Source organism: Squalius cephalus (genome assembly GCF_949319135.1).
Source record: "Squalius cephalus genome assembly, chromosome: 11".
Taxonomy (NCBI): Eukaryota; Metazoa; Chordata; class Actinopteri; order Cypriniformes; family Leuciscidae; genus Squalius; species Squalius cephalus.
The window spans coordinates 26512021-26530649 of NC_137132.1; the positions used below are offsets into that span (position 1 = coordinate 26512021).

Sequence of the window (18629 nt, forward strand, 5' to 3'; positions counted from 1 at the left end):
AAGCTGTTGTGTGTTCCTTATCTTCAGTTACTGAAAGAGTCCGTACCCCACAGTAGCTACTGTTTTTTTTATTTATTTTTAAAATCTTTATTCAGCACTGTTGTTGAGACAGAATCTTCAGTATGCTTATGGTCTGTGTACCTTCGGAAAAATTTTCTCATTTTTCTCTTCTAAATGGAAAAACTAAGAAACCGTTCATTTATCAAGTATTCAACCATTCTCATGATTTTTTTTCATATTTTTACTTTTGTTTTCATCACACTTTGTTCTAATCTGCCAAATGGATAAACCAAAATGGATAAACAGCTTGAATATTCCACATGATCTCTACATGGGCGGGAATAAAACGCCCCTTTCTGCTGATTGGTCAACCAAAGATCAAGCCGTGCTGTCATCAGTCCTTACTCAGCTCCGCGCAACAGAATAATAGTCATATGATACAGTTGTACGGATTATTACAGAGTTAATTGCAACAACATTTTATATATTTCTCAATAAACAGCCAGACTAATAAATGGCCCGACACAAACTGTATACCGGGGCAGAGCGTAGACAGAGGTTTCTTCTGTGTACACGTACATTTGCATGCTGTCAAATAATAAGTTATCATATTAAATATTAATTTACGTGGCATCTGCTCTCACAAGTAATAAATAAATATTTGGCACACACTGTTTTATAGCTGACAAATCACAAAATCTGTGTGCCGAAGCTGCAGGCAGGTTGTTGAGCCAGTTAGCCATGTAGAGTAAGTTATCATGGCAATGAAACCTGCTAAAGACGAATCCATCTTCATGAGCCTGAAAAAACACAATTTGCTCAAACTAATCTCAAACTTACCTGGGTAGCAACTGAAACTGGCTTAATGCAACAGGCCAAAGATGTAGTTTTTTTTTTTGTGTGATTGTTTCAGTGGGAACAGCTATTTAATAGTGATTCAGGAATATGAATGATTACCTGATTAAGCAGTAATCAGGGAGCAGGAGTTGAGGCACAAGATGCTGTAGACTACAAATGTATGATCAATGTCAGCATTATCAGAAGGGTGCTTTTAATTTTTTTTTATTGTCCATCCCCATTTGCCTTCACTAAAGGAAAGTTTCAAGGTTCTCTGCAAGCATTGAGTAATAGATGCAATACGTGGGTAGTCTGCCTATCACCAGACGAAGCTCAATCATTTAAGATTGAACATTAGTCTGGGGAGTCTGCTCTGAATTTTCTACTGCACAAGAGGCGTGATCAATGGGCATAGTTCAAATGACTCTGTACACAATTGGATAGTCCTTCAACCAATCAGACCAATGATCCGGGTGACGTACTTTAAGCGACGCGAAAACTCCAGGAAGGAAACGTGTCAACAAACGTGTTTGTTTGTAGCATTGATCAGCAGTTTTCTGAAGCAGCAATGGCATCGAGTGATTTTTGCAGGTTGTGCAAAAAAAAAAAAAAAAAAAAAAAAAAACATGTAAGTGAGTGGTATTTACACCCACTCGAGCGATTTGTTTGCTTAACTAAAGAAGCCAATGAGCATCGTCGAGAGGTTAGAAGGAATTGGATTGGATTAAACCCGCCAATAGCGCACCAGGTGGATAAGCCAGTTTGTGATTGGTTCCCGCAAATTTGTAACGGAAGCAGGATAGAGGAATTTACAGTTCCCTTTCAGTCGCTCACGTTCGACGTAACGTCGACGTGACGACGTAATTGGGATCACTTCAGGGAGCCCTATCAACTTCGAGTGTCTACAGAACGAGCCAATGAACGTTGGCGTGCGTGAATCGCGTCACGCGCCCCGCCCCGCCGCGCGGGTATAAACAGGAAGCAGGCGCACGCACACATTGTCTTTCACTTCGGAGCCGAGCTTCTATGAGACTTTTGTCTATCAGAATCAGCTGTTTGAAGACTTCAAAAGAGGATCATCTCTCTGTTGCTGTGTTGGTGTGACGGCGCGATCAGTGGTGGCCGCGAGCATTGCAGCTCTAACTGCTGTTTTCACAGCACTGTGTTTGTGTCTGTGTGTGTGTGTGTCGGTTCGGTGGGCGTTTCCCCTGTGTGTGCATTCACACTGCGGCTACCCCTGGGTGCCTCAACACAAAGAGAGTTTTTCAAATCCTTTTTTATTTTCAACTAAAAGAGCAACACAAGCGTGACCCTGCGTCTTTTTCAAGATGTCATTCCGCTTGTGCGTTTCTGGGTGTGGTCGTTCCCTGGCACCAGCAGATGGCCACAAGAGTTGCCTCTCGTGTTTGGGCATTCAGCACGCTGAGGCAGCTTTTGTGGATAGTTCATGTTCCCATTGCGGGAATATGACTATCACAGCGTTAAGATCGAGACTCGCTTACCTCAAGGGAGGTGCAGTCCCCTCGCCTATGCCCCGATCTAGAGTCTATTCTGCCCCGCAGAATAGACCTACTTTGGCGCATGACCAGGGTGATCGGAGGATTACCGTGAGGGCTTCCCCGTCGAGTCATTCTCCGCGGGCCCCTCATGCCTCACATACGCTGCTGCCATTGGAGCCCCTTAGTGAACGTCTGGGTCCTTCCCCGGAACGACCAACCGTTTCCTTTGGGGCCCCAGCTGACGATCAGATGTCGATCGCAGCATCGGAGGGGGAGCTGTCCTCTGGAAATGACGACTCGGCTGCGTTGCCCCCCTCGGGGTGTGTAGCGTTGTCCGAGCCAGATCCAGAATGGACTGCTATGCTTCCCGGGCCGCCGAGAAGGTCGGGCTTGCGTGGAATCCTCCACCACGTCCCGAACCTTCTCGGTTGGACGATTGGTTTCTCGGGGCGGGCCGTGCTGGTTCTCAGTGCGCCGCCCCGGTACCTTTCTTTCCGGAAGTGCATGAGGAGCTTTCTAGGACGTGGAAGGCACCGTATAGTGCCCGAAGCCGTTCTAGTGGCTCCTCACCCCTCGCCACCCTCGACGGCGGGGCAGCTAAGGGGTATGTGGATATCCCCCCAGTGGAGCGGGCCGTCGCGATGCAACTGTGTCCGGCGTCCGCTTCCTCTTGGCGGGGTAATCCACGCCTCCCGTCCAAGGCCTGTAAGTTTTCGTCCGGTCTAACGGCGAAGGCTTACAAGGCCTGTGGACAGGCTGCTTCCGCCCTCCATGCCATGGCGCTCTTGCAGGTCCACCAGGCCCAGGCGCTCATGGACATGAACGAGGGTGGTTCTGACCCAGAGCTCCTCCGGGAGCTCCGTGTGGCAACCGACCTTGCCCTCCGGGCGACGAAGGAAACCGCACGTTCAGTCGGTCAGGCGATGTCCACCTTGGTGGTCCAGGAGCGCCACCTCTGGCTCAACCTGGCGGATATGAGGGACACCGATAAATATCGGTTCCTGGATGCCCCTCTTTCCCAGGTTGGGTTGTTCGGCGACGCGGTCGAGAGCTTTGCCCAACAGTTCTCGGCCGCACAGAAGCAGACGGAGGCCATCCGACACATCCTGCCCCGGCGGACCGCTGCCGCTCCCACCCGTCCGCCGGCCGCAGACCCTCCGTCTACTCGTCGCCGAGGTCGGCCTTCTGCGGCGTCCTCCGCTCCCGCCAGGCCCCAGCAGCAGCAGCCATCATCCAGGCCTCAGCGCGGAGCAAGCCGCAGGAAGTCGACCCCGCCCGTCCAGGCCGCTGCCAAACCAGGAGGCAAGCGACGGTGCAAACGACCCTGAGACGGGCGGCCCAGAGGTGGATCAAGTTGCTCTTCAGGAGATGGCGAAGGCGCCACTCCTTCCCCCGGTGGAGGGCCGGGCGGAGAATCTTTTGTTTCCTTTTCTTTTTGTTCCGCCACTGACCCACGGGTCCCTCCAGCCGATATGAAGACCGGCTTCTACAGCCCGTACTTCATTGTACCCAAGAAAGGTGGTGGGTTACGGCCAATCTTGGACCTGCGCGTCCTGAACCGGTCCCTTCACAGGCTACCGTTCAAGATGCTTACGCAGAAACGCATTTTCAAATGCATCCGTCCCCAAGATTGGTTTGCAGCGATCGACCTGAAGGACGCGTACTTTCATGTCTCGATTCTCCCTCGACACAGACCGTTTCTCCGCTTTGCGTTCGAGGGACGGGCATATCAGTACAAGGTCTTACCCTTCGGGCTGGCCCTGTCGCCCCGCGTCTTCACGAAAGTCGCGGAGGCGGCCATTGCTCCCATGTGCGAGCGTGGTGTTCGCATTCTCAACTACCTCGACGATTGGCTTATTCTGGCCCAGTCGAGAGAGCAGTTGTGCGAACACAGGGACATGGTGCTCAGTCACCTCAGCCACCTAGGGCTTCGGGTCAACTGGGAAAAGAGCAAACTCACCCCCGGGCAGAGGATCTCTTTTCTCGGTATGGAGTTGGACTCGGTCAACATGACAGCGCGCCTCACCGAGGCCCGTGTCCAGTCAGTGTTGAACTGCGTGAGCACGCTCAGACGCAGAACAGCGGCACCACTGAAACTGTTTCAGAGGCTCCTGGGGCATATGGCATCTGCAGCCGCGGTTACGCCGCTCGGATTGCTTCATATGAGGCCGCTCCAACACTGGCTCCACGATCGAGTCCCGAGATGGGCGTGGCAGAGCGGCTCGTGCCGGGTCCAAGTGACTCCGCACTGTCGCCAAACTCTCAGCTTGTGGTCGGACCCTTCGTTCCTACGGGCAGGTGTTCCCCTGGAACAAGTGTCCAGGCACTCTGTGGTCTCCACGGATGCCTCTACCACCGGCTGGGGGGCCACGTACAACGGGCATGCAGCTTCAGGTCTGTGGACGGGGCCTCAACTGCATTGGCACATCAACTGCCTCGAGTTGTTAGCAGTACGTCTTGCACTGAGCCGTTTCAAAACGCTGCTACTAGGCAAGCACGTATTGGTCCGTACGGACAGCACTGCGACCGTTGCGTACATCAACCGCCAAGGTGGTCTACGCTCCCGCCGCATGTCACAACTCGCCCGCCATCTCCTCCTCTGGAGTCAGAAGCATCTGAGGTCGCTTCGTGCCGTTTACATTCCGGGCCTGCTCAACCGTGCAGCCGACGAGCTCTCACGGCAGCAGGTGCTACCGGGAGAATGGCGACTCCATCCCCAGGTGGTCCAGCTGATTTTCAGGCGCTTCGGGACCGCTCAGGTAGATCTGTTTGCCGCCCCGGACACGTCTCATTGCCAGTTGTTCTATTCTCTGACCGAGGGGACCCTCGGCACGGATGCTCTGGCACACAGCTGGCCCCGGGGCCTTCGCAAGTATGCGTTTCCCCCAGTGAGCCTTCTTGCACAGACCTTGTGCAAAGTCAGGGAGGACGAGGAGCAGGTCTTGTTAGTTGCGCCGTATTGGCCCAATCGGACCTGGTTCCCGGAACTAGTGCTCCTCGCGACAGCCCCCCCTGGCCCATCCCTCTGAGAGAGGACCTGCTCTCTCAGAGACGGGGCACCCTATGGCACCCGCGTCCAGACCTCTGGAAACTCCATGTCTGGTCCCTGGACGGGACGCGGAGGTTCTAAGTGACCTACCCCCTGCGGTAGTTGACACCATCACTTCCGCTAGAGCCCCCTCTACGAGGCGCCTCTATGCATTGAAGTGGAACCTGTTCGTTGACTGGTGCTCCTCTCATGAGGAGAACCCCCGATCTTGCTTGATCAGAGCCGTGCTTTCCTTCCTGCAAGAAGGGCTGGAGCGAAGGCTGTCTCCCTCCACCCTTAAAGTGTATGTTGCCGCTATTGCCGCACATCACGATGCTGTTGATGGTAAGTCTTTGGGAAAGCATGACCTGATCGTCAGGTTCCTGAGGGGAGCGAGGAGACTGAATCCTCCTCGCCCACTCTCTATACCCTCTTGGGACTTGTCTCTGGTCCTTTCGGCACTTCAGAGACCACCCTTTGAGCCTCTGCAATCAGCTGAGTTAAAAATTCTGTCCTGTAAGACAGTACTCCTGGTTGCATTGGCCTCTATCAAGAGGGTAGGGGACCTGCATGCATTTTCGGTCGACGAATCGTGCCTAGAATTCGGCCCGGATAACTCTCACGTCATCCTGAGACCCCGGCCCGGATACGTGCCCAAGGTTCCCACCACTCCCTTCCGGGACCAGGTAGTGAACCTGCAAGCGCTGCCTTCGGAGGAGGCAGACCCAGCCCTGGCTTTTCTCTGTCCCGTTCGCGCTCTGCGTCTGTACGTGGACAGAACGCAAAGCCTCAGGACCTCAGATCAGCTCTTCGTCTGTTACGGAGGCCAGCAGAAAGGGAAGGCTGTCTCCAAGCAGAGGATGGCCCACTGGATAGTGGATGCCATCGCCTTGGCTTACGAAGCCCAAGGCGTGCCCTGCCCGCCTGGGTTGAAAGCCCACTCCACTAGGAGTGTCGCTTCTTCCTGGGCGCTGGCTCACGGCGCCTCGCTGACAGACATCTGTAGAGCTGCGGGCTGGGCGACACCTAACACGTTCGCTAGGTTTTATAGCTTACGTGTTGAGCCGGTTTCTTCCTGTGTGCTCGCTTCTACTAGCCGGTAGCACCGAAGTTCCCGCTCTAGTGTCGGCTTGCTGCGCCACTCCCTTCCTAGGAACGGATACGTGCGCTTTTTACTCCAGTCGAGTTCCCCATCGGCGAACCCTGTGAGTTCCTCCGCACCCCTTCGGCAGTCGGACGTTGCGGAGCGTCCGACGCCAGGCCTAGTGCTCGTATGCTTGTGTAACTTGTGCTAGGCTGGGTTCCATATGTGGTGATCCCTGCGGCGATCCCATATGTGTATTCTTCCACGACCAGCTCCCTGCGGTGAGCCCGTGTCTTCCCTTGGCAGAGTCTGCTCTGCCGTCACTGTCCGGTGTGTCTCCCCCTTCGGGTGGAGCCACCCCAGTGACATTCCATATGTCGCACTGCCCCTTCGGCCAGTCCATATGTGTATTCTCCACATGTTACCTCCCTTCGGGCAGGATGTGGCTCCGCAGCGTTCTTTCCCCTGGAGAGGTACGCTTTCCCAGTGTTATCCAAGAGTTCCGCTGTGTGGGGTATAATGGAACAGCAGTTGAACTCCCTCTACGCAGGTCTTCCGCCCCAGCAGTTGGGGGTCTGAGAGTCTTGCGTAGGGCGCTGGATGTGGCAGCAACCGTGGCGTTTTCCATGGGATCCCAATTACGTCGTCACGTCGACGTTACGTCGAACGTGAGCGACTGAAAGGGAACGTCTCGGTTACTGATGTAACCCTCGTTCCCTGAAGGAGGGAACGGGAGACGTAACGTCCCGTCGCCACCGTTGCTGACCATCGCTGCATGGCCGTCACAAATCTCGGCTCCTCAGCGAAAAACAATGTGTGCGTGCGCCCGCTTCCTGTTTATACCCGCGCGGCGGGGCGGGGCGCGTGACGCGATTCACGCACGCCAACGTTCATTGGCTCGTTCTGTAGACACTCGAAGTTGATAGGGCTCCCTGAAGTGATCCCAATTACGTCGTCACGTCGACGTTACGTCTCCCGTTCCCTCCTTCAGGGAACGAGGGTTACATCAGTAACCGAGACGGTTTCCAGCCCGAGCTGCAGGGCGAAATCAAATCGCCGGCAGATCGGGCTGGGTTTACCCAGTCTAATACGTGGGCTGACATTCTTGCTCATGTTCATGTCACTTGCACTTCAAGAAATCTATTGTTAGAACTTTAATAAGGAAATTCCTAATAAACATAAACTAAAGCAAGATGCATTTTTTAAGAAAGTAGAAAAATAGATGGTTTATTCAAACACTTTAGTAGCTTTTTTAATTAATGTATCTCATTGCCGTGGAACAAAGTAACAGAGAAATAATAAGGTAGATGCAGCATTGTTTAAAGTATGTCAGGTGGTTCTGTATAATACGTCTGTATAGGATGCACCTGTGTTTTCTCTCTAATGAGAAAACATCAATTAGACTTCTGCAAAGTCTATTGTTTTTCAAACATTTTTCAACAGACTTGCTAAAATCATGAAGGCCCACCCCTAAACAAAACCCCCAGTGGATTAGAGCAAATCGGGTAAAGTGGTTGAAAATGCCCCACTGATTGGGAAACACCTAGAGTTCTGCAGAGATACATACCTGCATGGATCTTGTGGTCATCAACTGTTAGTTCAATGTCACTGTCTCAACCCATGTGTGCTGTTGGTTTTCCTAAAAACTTCAATGCTGATCCAACACACTTTAAACATTGAAATGTCAGTCTCAACCAAAATAATGGTTTGGATCAAAACTCAACATTGTATCAATAGCCGCGTTTCCATTACAGATTTGCGTAAAACTTTCGCAATAGTTTCTAAATGTCGAGAAAAAACTATTGCGAAATGACGGTGTTTCCATTAATGATGTTTGCGACTAAAACAAAAAATGTTCCCCATCGAAATAAGTAATTCCAAAAATTATGGCAACGGATGTACATGTAACGTCACGTGTGTAAAGACCACCCATTGGCCCAACGACGGAAGTCCAACGGTATGGGCGAAGGGATAATGAGTGTGTCTTTTCAGCGCTCCAGTGAAGTTCACTTAATTTATTGCAATTTAGTTTAAATTTTACTTTAGCTTTACGCTTAATCTGACTCCAATTTCAAATGATAATCAAATTTAGATTGTGTTTCTTATTAGAAAATAATCATAAATATTGATTATGAAGTAATTTAGATCTTTGATCACTCTGGGTATCCCATAATTTCAAATATCTGTTCATTAGGGGCCCGGTGTCGCTTTGAGACGTCACGTCGCGAATGTGCGCTCACGATCACAAACTAGCCAGTTCTGAAATAGTCAGATGGTGCAGTGCAACTATACTGACTCATAACAAAGGTGTGATTTTTTTAATAGTTGCGAGCTTGCAACGTGCTAATCAGTGATAGTCAGAAATCGGAAGGTCTCCTTAATGACGTACCCCATACTCCATTCATTAGTGCCTTCGCTTTGATCTGTCCTGGACGGAGATTTGCGGAAACACCAGACTGCACATTACTCTACTAGGAAAAATGATTTCAGAATACTTCAGAATAAATCAAGATGTAACATTTATTTTTCAGGTAAAAATGTATCATGCCAATTACACAAGTGATTAAAAGTCAATTCAGAAATAATAAATACATGACATCAATTACTCAAAGATGACCCTAAAAGTAACCAATGCATTCCTGACATTCCTGGTTGGGGGTCAATTTGGGTTTTTTATGAACGCGCTGACAGGGACCCCTGAACAAAGTTTTGCTTAGGGCTCCAATAAGTATAGGACCGGCACTGCTTAACATTATCTTTCTGCACAGTTGTGGGTGGAATGTCAGACATTAATCTGTAAATGAAGATATGACAAGATTAAATTTTCTCATTTGCATTTTTCTGTTCCTCTTTTTGATTAAGGAGGCCTATTTTGGAGTATATTTTCAAGATATCCACACACTGCCTCTTAAGTCTGTTAAGGTCATCATCCTGCTTGTATTTTTGAGCCTGGTTTCTGCTTCTAGTAAAATAAAAAACAAAATGAATTAAATTATTGTTATGTCCTCAAAACAAATATTATGGTACTTATGTTAATTAAATAAGTTAGGAAACCACAGATGTGTCACGAAACGTGGTTGAATAAACTGGACAGAGACATGCAGTGGTGTGTGAGTGTGTTCCAAGTTTCTAAGTTATTGTGCCATTTAAGGTGACCCTGATTCTTTGATGTTTCTCGTAGGTTGTGGTTAACTGATTGTAATCTTGCCATTCTCTTTTCTTCTCTTTCTTTCTTTCTTTCTTCACTTTTCTTTACTTTCTTGATTCTGTATACAATATTTGCTTAGTTTAGTTGTGTGCGTAGCCTACCATAGTTTATTATCGTTTATTAAACCATTATAATCAAGCTTTATTGTCTCTGTGTTTGCCACTCACAAAAAAGATCAAAGTCACGTAAACATCTTGATCTAGTGATACCTATTACCCTGCTAGTACTTTATATTCTTTATAGTTGGAAAAGGTTACTCTTTCTTGGCCAGGAAGATCATTTATTTCCTAGAATTGATAAATGATGATTATGCTTTCTGTTCATTGGATGAACTGATTAAATAATTGTACTATTAATTATGCTACAGTCAATTATAAAAATAATTAAAATATTTATAATTAATTATAATTTGTTATGATTATTTATATATATATATATATATATATATATATATATATATATATATATATATATATATATCTTTTGAGCTAATTTGCTACATATTTATATTACATCTTGTGAAAAGGGGCATGATATGTCACCTTTAAATGTGTTTAGTTATCTCTTTAGTTAACATAAACAGCTGGGAAAATAACTGAGTGCTTGTCAGTGTATTAGGTCTGTGAATTTGGTCTTAAATTGACATCAGCCTAATAAACCCGCTGCTCTCTCTGTCATTTAATGTTAATCAAACAACAAAAGAAAGTGAGAGAATCATTCACTGCTCTTCATTGAATAACTTTAGTAACTTTAATAAGAATCAATATATATTTAAATTATGCAGTGAACTAAATTATTAAATTTATTTTAATTGTATTTTTCATTTGGTTACTTTATTCAATTTCTGTATAGTAGGCTATTATTAGTAGTAGGCTAAATAGTTCATTTCATTCAGATCAAACCATTTTTTTTTTATCGAACATTTCAACTTACTGTTACGAAGTGTTGTGGGTTGGGGGTCAATTTGGGGTTTTTTATGAATGCACTGACAGGGACCCCTGGACAAAGTTTTGCTTAGGGCTCCAATAAGTATAGGACCTGCACTGCTTAACATTATCTTTCTGCACAGTTGTGGGTGGCATGTCAAACATTAAAAATGAAGATATGACAAGATTAAATTTTCTCATTTGCATTTTTCTGTTCCTCTTTTTGATTAAGGAGGTCTATTTGGAGAATTATTTTCAAGGTATCCACACGCTGCCTCTTAAGTCTGTTAAGGTCATCTTCCTGCTTGTATTTTTGAGCCTGGTTTCTGCTTCTAGTAAAATAAAAAACAAAATGAATTAAATTATTGTTATGTCCTCAAAACAAATATTATGGTACTAATTAAATAAGTTAGGAAACCACAGATGTGTCACGAAATGTGGTTAAATAAACTCGCACCGTGAGGAATAGTTCAGGGAACAAACTTTAATAACAAAACTCAGGAGATAACCACTTGTACAAACATACTTAGACAAAGACAGACAACACATGACAGAAAACTCAGAACTTAAGGCCACATTTACACCTAGCCAGGTATTTAGAGAAACAAATATCCCCCCCCCCCCCTCCATTTTCAATAATAACATTGTGCACACAACATCATTTTCAAAACAGTTGTCATTTACATCAACCTGCATAAATATGCTGTCGAGTGCCATCATAACTATGCCAAACCTATGGGCGGCAGTTTAGGGAGAAGGATAAAGCCATGCAAGCCAATCAGAATCACATAATGTGACGTTTGAGAACCTAAAACCCCATTTCTCCCAGTTGACACGGCAACACATAACGTACTCGGTTACTAATGTAACCTCGGTTCTCTCTAGAAGAGGGAACGAGTATTGCGTAAGGTTAGCTTACGCATCGGGAAAGTCTTCTTTCTTCGAGATCTGAAGCCAAAAAATTATCCTTAATTTTGTATACATTGTCAACGCAGTGCAGCAGCCGACAGACCTAGGCAGGCTGTATAAGCGTGCTCATTGGCTGCTCGGCGGCAACTGCTTAAGCCTATCGGTGAGCGCTCTGAACGCGGCAACCAATGAGGGCGCTTCGCGCCCTCCACACCCTTCTAACCATCAGAATGGGTGTGGCCAGCGTGTATATATTCAGCGCTCATAGGCTAAAATTCTGGTTTTCGCAGTCTAAAGCGCAAAAGCTCGTGGCGCGACACGGCAGGTTACGCAATACTCGTTCCCTCTTCTAGAGAGAACCGAGGTTACAGTAGTAACCGAGTACGTTCTCTTACGAGAGGTCTCTCGTATTGCGTAAGGTTAGCTTACGCATCGGGAACCCTTTGTCAACGCCGTGTGCGCCGAGCATCCAGCCCATGAATCCCAGGGAAACCGGAGAAAACACTCTGCTGGGAAATGTGGCCGGTCGGAGAGACGGGCCAGCGCAGTACAGGCACTTCATGCAGCATATGAAATAGAGCGGCGCGGCCGGTCTATAAACATATAACAGTACAAACAGTAGGGCCGGCAGAGCGAGCCCATACAGTACATAAGCACTCATAAGGGTAGGAGAAAAACGACATAGTCGGTCTCACATGAAGGGAAAAATTCCCGCGCGACAGAGAATAATACGGGCGGCCAGCAGCGCGGGCCAGCACTGACAACAGCGCGTAACGGGAAATAGGAAACAGAGCGGATCAGCCGGTCTGAGTCAAACACTTCACCCTGAGTATAGTACCAGAATAGCGCCAGCATATGAACGTAGTCTGCACACGAGAAATGGGCAGAGCATACATGTCACTTATGCTGACAGTATTTTTGCCTGTAGGGCAGGAACTTCCAGGTTATAAAACCTCACGAATGTTGACGGGGAGGCCCAGCCCGCCGCCATACAAATACCGTGATTAGAAATTCCGCTGGACCAGGCCCACGACGAGGCCATGCCTCTAGTGGAGTGGGCTCTGATGCCCAGAGGGCACTGCAGGTGTCTGGAGGCATAAGCTGCTGCTATCGCATCCACTATCCACCTGGACAAGCTCTGCTTCGAGGCGGCAAGACCCTTGGTGCGTCCGCCGAAGGAAACAAAGAGCTGCTCTGAACGCCTGAAAGCGGCGGAGCGCGTGATGTAAACTCTCAGCGCCCGGACAGGGCATAGGAGGTTATCACTGTCCCCACTGTCGGATGCTGTCAGAGCCGAGAGGGACATAACTTGTGCCCTAAACGGGGTTCCAATCGCTTTGGGGATGTAACCGTGTCTCGGTCTGAGAATGACTTTCGAGTCATTCGGCCCGAACTCAAGACATGCAGGGCTAACAGATAGCGCGTGCAAATCACCCACTCGTTTGACTGAAGACAGAGCTATCAGAAAAACGGTTTTAAGCGACATATACTTTAGATCCGCGGATTCAAGCGGTTCAAAGGGAAAAGCCTCTAGGGCCGCTAGGACCAAGGACAGATCCCACGAGGGAACCGAGGGGGGCCGCGGGGGATTCATCCGTCTAGCTCCTCTGAGGAAGCGGACAATGAGCTCATTCCTTCCCATTGCCCGGCCGCGCGTCGTCTCAGCGAACGCTGCAATAGCGGCCACATATACTTTGAGCGTGGAAGGGGATCTGCCCTTTTCCAACAGCTCTTGTAAGAAGGAGAGCACCCGCGGGACCCCGCATGCGCGCGGATCCAAGTTTTTAGTAGCGCACCATATAGAAAACACCGACCATTTAGATGCGTAGAGCCGTCTCGTGGAGGGGGCTCTCGACTGTGTGATCGTGTTCACGACCCCTTCTGACAGGTCAACGGGTAACCGTTGATCACCCATGCATGCAGCGACCAGCGCTCTGGATGGGGATGCCAGATCGATCCACCGGCTTGGGAGAGGAGATCCTTTCTCACCGGGATCGGCCATGGGGGTGAGTGCGACAGCCTCACTAGCTCTGGGTACCAAGTTTGGTTTTCCCATCGCGGGGCTATAAGCAGCACTGAGTGGTGCGTTTCTCTGATCCTCGAAATGACCTGTGGCAACAGGGAGATCGAAGGAAAAGCATACAGCGGGAGGCTGGGCCATGTCTGGGACAGTGCGTCCTCGCTCTTCGAATAAAACTTGGGGCATTGAGCATTGTCCTTCGACGCAAACAGGTCAATTTCCGCTCTGCCGAATAGGCGCCAGAGAAACTGGACTGTCTGGGGGTGCAGAGACCATTCTCCCGGGGGAATGTTGTCCCTGGACAGTCTGTCTGGACCGACATTCAGGTGGCCCGGCACGTGCGCGGCTCTCAGCGAGCGCAGCGAGCGGTAAGCCCACACGAGAAGGCGTTCTGTCAGCCTGCACAGATTCCTGGATCTGACACCGCCCTGTCGGTTCACATAGGATACCACGGACGTGTTGTCCGAGCGGACTAGCACATGGTGATCCCGTATGAATGGGAGGAAGCGCCTGAGCGTGTTCTCGACCGCTATCATCTCCAAACAGTTTATGTGGAGGCATTTTTCCCGGTCTGACCACAGGCCAAAAGCCGGTTTGCCCTCGAACAGAGCGCCCCAGCCTGAGGCGGAAGCGTCCGTCGAGATAACTTTGCGGTGTGAGATAGCTCCCATTGTCACTCCCCGCTGGTACCAGTCGGCCGCTAACCAGGGCTTCAGAGCTGAAACGCAGCTCTGAGTCACTCTGATGCGAATACCGCCGGAAGCCCATGCTCTGTGAGGCACTCGGGCATTCAGCCAGCGTTGTAGCGGGCGCATTCGTAAAAGACCCATACAACCCAGTAACCTCTGTAATGTTTTGAGAGGTACGGTGCTGCCCGGCCAGAGGGACGCGGCCAGGCGTCGAATGCAGCGCGCGCGCTGTGTCTACAGGCGGGCCGTGTACTGATATACCTGACCGTCGAAGGCGAATCTCAAGAATGGCCTGTGACGGGGTATTATCTGGATCTGAAAAGCACGCGTCTTTTAGATCGAGAGATATAAACCAGTCCCTCGGGCGAATTTGCGCGAGAATTTGTCTGGTTGTGAGCATTTTGAACGGTCTTCTCATAAGAGCCTTATTCAAACGTCTCAGATCCAAATTGGTCTGAGAGCTCCGTCCTTCTTGGGAACGAGGAAATAACGGCTGTAAAAGCCCGACTCGCTCATGGAAGGGGAAACCGGTTCTATAGCCCTTTTGCACAGAAGTGTAGCCATTTCTGCTCAAAGTAGATGTGCTACTTCCCCATTCACTCTGGTCTCGATACGCGCTTGAAAGCGTGGAGGGCGGCGAGCGAACTGCAGAGTATAGCCCTGTTTTACTGTGCTTAGCACCCGTTCTGATGCGCCTGGAATAGCTTCCCACGCTTTAGCGTGTGCAGCCAGGGGCAGAATGGCCTCCGATCGCCACGCATCGCGGGCTCGAGAGCTCGAAACGGAGGGGCGGGCGCGGCGCGCGCGCTCTTGGTGCTTAGATACGGCGGATCGCACGCAGCGATAGCTGGCCGTTTTACACACAGTGTCCCGGTGGCTTTAGACGGGGAACATAAAGTGTGAGGCGCGACGCGCGATGGCGGCGTCGGGGGCGAAAATGCTCGTTAGTATGTGTGAGCGCTCGAGGGCGGGCACAGGACTTACATTCAGGGGCGGGCGCGGCGCGCGCGCTCTTGGTGCTTAGATACGGCGGATCGCACGTAGCGATAGCTGGCCGTTTTACACACAGTGTCCCGGTGGCTTTGGACGGGGAACATATAGTGTGAGGCGCGACGCGCGATGTCGGCGTGTCGGGGCGAAAACGTTAGTTAGTATGTGTGAGCGCTCGAGGGCGGGCACAGGACTTACATTTAGAACATGACCGGTCGTGCGAGGCCGTGTGACAGAGCGGGCAGTGAGTAGGTGTGGGCACGGAGAAGTGGACACGTGACCTACTTTTAACACTAAAGCGGCTTTTGCCTGCTTCATGAGAGTGGGCTCTGTGAGAGACACGGGATGTATAGTGCTTGTGTACAGGGGTGAGCACAGAAACGTGGGCACATTCACTGTACTAGAAACACATACGGCGTCAGCCGTGCAACCAGACATTATGCTCTTTTGAAATTTCTCTGGGTTGCCGTGAGAACGGCGGATGCGCGCAGGCGAGCGGGTAGATATGCCGGCTCGTTGACTGCAAGGTAAACAGCTGCAGTAGCCGTGGCAACGGGGACTGACAGAGCGTTAAGCTTCGACGGTGGTCCAGCCGCAGGGCTGCGGGATTTAACCGTCTTTTCTTCTCTCGTGTTTAGACGCTCCAAAATACTCGAGCACCCTGAGAAGGTGTGGTGCGAGAGGCGGGTTCGCTTTCTGTAAGTAAGAAAGACTGGCCGCGAGCTCGGAGAAGCAAGCAGCATACATTTTTATCTGCCCCGAGAGCTGGGATCGAACGCGGATCTCCCGCATGAAAGCGTATGATTCTACCACTGAGCCACAGGGGAAAACACATTAGCTTTCAGTTAGCGCGAGCATATAAAAATCGACCTCATGTGTCGCGTCGGCGTTTGTTTGCAGGCGTGCGTGTGTTTAAAACAGCACGCTGAACAGCGGCGCTTCTTATTGCGCGGCCCGGCAGGGACAGGCGGAGCGATAGCTTGGTCGAAAGCTTCAAGTCGAGCCCGCAGGGTCGACATTGAAAGCTCTTCGCACTCAGAGAGTGCGGTGGCGGCGTGCCCGCGGCCCAGGCGGAGAGCGCAGAGAGGTGGCGGTCTCCGTTGCTGAGCGGGGCGCGGCGCGGCACGAGCCGCAAAAACGAGGCGTTTTTACAAAAACGCCTCGTGCTCTTTTAGAATACACACAGAAACAGTAATAAAGTAAAGGATATGTCGCCGGATAGCGTAGCAGGCACGGATGGCTGAAGGCGGCGAAGACGGCCGGCTTCCTCAGGCGCTGTCCTAAGCTTGCTGGTCGCTGGTTTCAACGGCGGCGGCTCTCAAGATCCAGCGATGCGAAGAGCGTCGCTGAAGACAAGAAAATCAGAATTTTAGCCTATGAGCGCTGAATATATACACGCTGGCCACACCCATTCTGACGGTTAGAAGGGTGTGGAGGGCGCTCACCGATAGGCAGGGCCGTGCACAGACCTTTTGAGGGGCATGTGCTGAAACTGAAAAAGGGCACCCCCTCCCTTTTTTTATATGAAAATTATTTAGTAAGCCTACATAAAAGGAAGAAATGGTCACATCTTCATAACAAATTCAATAACACAAAATATTAGTCTCAAAAGCTTTAGATTTATTTGATTAATAACAACCATAATAATAATATAGATAAACGGTTTTAAGGGCTTCTTTAAACCTAATTACAACAGCAACCTTCTGTTGCTCTTGTGTACTCACTCTTTTTTAAATTGCTTTTATAGAAATATATGTCAAAAATACTTAAATCATACATAAACATGTTAACCAAATAATACAAATTAGCTTATAAAACCAAACAGAATAGCACAAAAACATTTTTTATTTGTTTTATTGAACTTTATGCACTTTTTTATGAACTTTGCAGAGAAAAAAAGTATATATATATATATATATATATTCTTTTTAGCTATTCTGTTTGGTTTTATAAGTTAATTTGTATGACATTGAGAAGAGGGGAAGGTAGAGCAATGAGTCAAGTATTTTTGAAAAACTATTTTGAAATATAATTTAAGTAATTATGTCCAACTCAATTCCAGATTATAAGTAACTATAGCCATACCTTTACTAGCATATCCAACATGTATCCGCCTACCTGGCAAAAATGTGATACTGTGGAGGACCAGGGATGTTGGTCTCTTGAAGGTCACTTATTCACTAAAAATATTTCACAATATTACTGTTTTTGTTGTATTTTGGATCAAATAAATGAAAACCATTTTTACTACATTTTATACATGTGAGGACAAGCGGAGAGTATGGAATAATATAGATTAAAAAATTAGCTAGATAGCAAATACGTGCATATTAACAGCCTTGAACTAACCATAATTAAATATTATTACCATAACATGGATTAGTTTAAATGTTAATAAATTATGTGTATCAGCAATCATAAATCTAAGAAGAAATTTCTTAGAAATATATGTTACCTAGGTGACGAGGATCACTTGTCGCTTTGTGTAAGTTCCAGTACGAAACAGCGCGGGGGCGCACCTGTTATGTTTTCTGATGGTAAAAACAAATTATATTTTGTTGTATTACTTATCAATATATAGTTTTTGACCAGCGAATGTGTGCAAATGTGCATTTTTTGTCCGTCATTAAAACGTCATTGGCGCCTGCGGTATCACATTACATTTTCATCAACAGGTTACAAAACTAACTTAGCTAAAGTAGCTATATAGCATAACTTAGGCGGGGCGCTCAGTTTTTCCTGTTGTAAAATACATTTGGCCAAAATCGCATTTTATAAAAGATGAAATGCTACTGTATGCACAGGCTATTTAAGTGTAACGTTAGGCTATGGCAATTGCTAGCCTAGACCTCTCTCTCAGGCGACGTCCCACATGTCTCAGTCAGTGAGTCAGACTTCAAATAAATAAAATATGAGCCTTTATAGACATAGTGTTTAGTAGTACTTATTCAAACAACAATATATTTATTTACCCTTCGCAAAACTTCATTCAGCTGCCTGCTGTCTACTGAGTGCGGCTGCTGTGGAACTTCAGTTGATTCAGTGAATAGAGGGGGCGGAGTTATCAGCTTACTGACAGCTTGAGGATCGAATAAGATTTACACAAGCTCGTTTTAAGAACTTTCATTGGCTAAATATTTGTAAAACAGACAGACAGACGTAAAGGGTGACCAATAGCATTGATTTAAAAAAAAAACACCAAAAAAAGGGCACTTCGGAGTGTAAGGGCAAAAAGGGCATGTGCTCTGCACAGGTTGAGCCCTACCTGTGCACGTGCCTGCCGATAGGCTTAAGCAGTTGCCGCCGAGCAGCCAATGAGCACGCTTATACAGCCTGCCTAGGTCTGTCGGCTGCTGCACTGCGTTGACAATGTATACAAAATTAAGGATAATTTTTTGGCTTTAGATCTCGAAGAAAGAAGACTTTCCCGATGCGTAAG

General features: G+C 48.4%; 1 protein-coding gene across 1 annotated transcript in view; it reads left to right on the top strand.

Moving 5' to 3' along the window:
- LOC307167355 (sialic acid-binding Ig-like lectin 14) overlaps positions 1-18629 on the top strand; it is a 340868-nt gene that overhangs the window by 308313 nt on the left and 13926 nt on the right. The gene's annotated exons all lie outside the window — the stretch shown is intronic.